The sequence below is a fragment of the Benincasa hispida genome, chromosome 11 (genome assembly GCF_009727055.1).
Source record: "Benincasa hispida cultivar B227 chromosome 11, ASM972705v1, whole genome shotgun sequence".
NCBI classification, from domain to species: Eukaryota; Viridiplantae; Streptophyta; class Magnoliopsida; order Cucurbitales; family Cucurbitaceae; genus Benincasa; species Benincasa hispida.
The window spans coordinates 38,355,388-38,358,415 of NC_052359.1; positions in this window are offsets into that span (position 1 = coordinate 38,355,388).

A 3,028-nucleotide genomic window follows, 5' to 3' on the forward strand; every position below is an offset into this window, starting at 1 on the left:
TCAACTTCTATCTACACACATGGTAGATAGCTAAACTGATAACTAACTGGAATGAGTATGTTATCTACCTACACACACGGTAGATAGATAACTGTTACTAAATACAACGCTTACTCTTTACGTTTCCTTTGTCTCCTATATGCACATAGCTCCCCGCTCATGGGCTCAGAAGCTAGGCCGCCCTCTGACCATTCCATACGAGAATCCTCCCATAGGCTCAGGAACTAGACCTCTCAGTCCCCTGACATCCCGTGAGGTTTTGCTTACGGGCTTAGGCACTAGGTCTATTGACTCCCTGACCATCCAAATCACATAATCTCATTCTCATGCTAGTTACAGCATATACAAATAACTCTAAAAGATATGCTTCAAGAACTAAAGGAAAGTACCACTCATCTTGATCATTTAGGAACCTTCCTCCTAGAAATTCTTTGATCTTCCCAGGCTCCTCTTTTGAACCCTAATTCCAGATTCAATTTGAAGCTCAGATTACTCATAGTTCTAGGCTTTATCGAGAAAAATTCCTCTACAAATAATTCTCCAAAATGTCTCAGAATATTACCTCAAAAATATTAGCTCATAATGTCTCGTGATTTGGCCAGAAACATCAAAACATCAAGACTAGCCCAGCTTGCCCGACAGCTCGACCCCTCTATCTTGTCCTCACTTTCCAGCCTGTTTCTTTGGATCTTCTTATCAGAAGCCCTACCCTAAAAAACTAGACTCTCCTAGATTTCAAGTGGCTTTAAAATCACATCAAACGCACGAGTATTCTGGGAGAACTCCTCATCCCAAGTTGATGCCACTTTCAGACCTTCCTATCCGACAGCATCTCCTTCTCTTGGAACCTCTTGACCAACGCATGGTCTTACTATCAACACATAGTCTCTTCCCAATACACTATTCTTTATGTCCTTTGAAAATATTTTGAGTTCCCATCTGAAGTCCTTGGCCCTATTTATAGGTGTCCAAGATTGCTCTAAGGCCGACACCTTCTACTTGACTGCATGTCCAAGTGTCTTTTCCTTACACTATTAACGCAATCTTGCATCAGCGTAACCCAAGGTGTCTTGCTCTCCTTTTAGCAACATATAGCCCTCAACTTTGCATGTCTTCTTATGCACCCACCTCATTTTCTTAAGGCTCAAGGTTTCTTCCTAACAAGCCAAATGTTCGGATGACTCCTTGAATGTGTCCATCCTTCATATGCGTTCATCCTATGTTTATGCCCTTGCGATGTCACCTTCAAGCTATTGCCACCTAGCACCTTTCCCCATATGGACTCACTAACCTCAATTATGCCATTCCCAATTAACGCAATCCTTACCTTGCGCATCCTATCAACGCAACTTGGTCGCATATACTAAGATGCTTGAAAGGCTCTTCTTGGCCGGATGCCTTCTACCGCATGGCTTACCTTTTCCTTATGCACTCAACTAGGATTATGACCAACACTCTTTCAGCATATACTACTAGCTTGTCCTATATGCCCACATGCCCTCGGATGTCCAACACATAGCACATCACCAACTCATAGTGTAGCACTGCCAATCCATCGCGTCCATCGTATCTATCGCAGCATACCATCGTATAGCACTGGCGCGTCCATCGCGTAGCACTACCGCGTCCAACACACACATGCCTCCCTCGCTGCATGCCATCTATCAACGCATACCTCGCACTGCGTCATCGCATACCCTCGCCTCACTGCATGCCCTTGCATTGCATAACCTCACATCACCGCATGCCCTTGCACTGCATGCACTCGCATCAACCGCAGCCTATTGGATATTAAATTAAATTAATATATTATTAAATTATATTATATCATATTCTCTTGCGTTGTGGGGAATGGGAGAGTGGGAGAGTGGAGAGAGGGTAGTTACCCTCTCCTAAATCTACATAATAGTTTGCAATTGTAGAGGTTGCTTGAATGAGATTCACGTAAAAATGTTTATATTCTCCCCTCTAGCTCGCAATCTGACCATCTCTCACACTCTGAAAGAAAAGAGTTCTTTGTGTTGTTCCCTTCCTTTCCACAAGGTTTTCACAAACTCTTCCTTGTCCAAGAGAATAGTAGAGAAGTCTCTTTTGATGGTGTTTTACACATGGAATCGGTTTGTGTAGTGATGTGAGGATTCAATTCTTTAAGGGTGAAGGATGTTCTTCAAAGGTAACATCCATTTCCTAGATAATCGAGGCAAAAAATGATCATACACTTCCACATAAGGAATTTGATTCCTTCATACTGAATATAATATTAAATTCAATAAAGCGACCGAATATCACTCTTCTGAACATATCCAATTGCACAAGACTCAGCCTCCTCTTGATAGAAATGTTGGCATGCTTGATATGAAATAAGCTGGTGTATTGAGCAGAAAATCACTCAGACATAGGAATATTGTACCGAATTTTTGCCACGTCGATTCCACAAGAAGTTCATGTTAGAAATGTCAAAGGCAGTAGTAGAATTATCAGACTATATCATTAACGTTTCACTTACCGTTATCATTTCAATTATCATTTCTGTTACCATTTAGGTCCAGGTTTAAGTTACTGCTACCGTTGACCACAACTCTATCAAAAACGATAATGCAATGTAGGATGCAAACAATACTAGTCCATCGATACACCAATCGATAACTTCAGAATAAGTCAATAAATTAATACTATATAACATGCAATTTCATACATCTAAATGATAGTATGGTGTCAAGGGTAAAACAAATTTTGTTTTCTCTAACTCGGACTACAAATTCAAGAAAAAAAAACTATGATGTTTTATGGCTCTAGACGAATAGGTCTTGAGAGAAAAAGTAAAGGACGATTGAAGTGTAAAATGGAGGACTTATGGGGCATAATAACCAAAAATGGTGTACTTACTGATGATTAAGCGCCCAGATGCTAAACCCTAAAATGTTAGTCGAATGTAGACCAAAAAGAAGTTGAAGAAGAAAATCAAACGGTCCAGAGATTTTCAAAATATTTGTGGAAATAGGGGTTTCGTCAATTGGTCAAACATTGA